This window comes from Penaeus monodon, chromosome 32 (assembly GCF_015228065.2).
Source record: "Penaeus monodon isolate SGIC_2016 chromosome 32, NSTDA_Pmon_1, whole genome shotgun sequence".
NCBI classification, from domain to species: domain Eukaryota; kingdom Metazoa; phylum Arthropoda; class Malacostraca; order Decapoda; family Penaeidae; genus Penaeus; species Penaeus monodon.
This window is the reverse complement of record NC_051417.1, coordinates 27,967,039-27,967,242: the sequence shown is the minus strand read 5'-3', so window position 1 is coordinate 27,967,242 and position 204 is coordinate 27,967,039.

Sequence of the window (204 nt, the reverse complement as noted above, 5' to 3'; positions counted from 1 at the left end):
CAATAGAATACTTCTCATTATAGAACGATTTTTACAATTCAAATTCAAAAGACCACTTTACTAATCCAGTTGCATTTCTGCGCTGATAACTATGCTGCAGCAATAAGCATGATTACAGATGATATGATATAACATTATTGCGTCATTAACCAGGAATTATGATGATCGTTTGTATTGTTTTACGTTCTCGTAAACAGTGTCGTC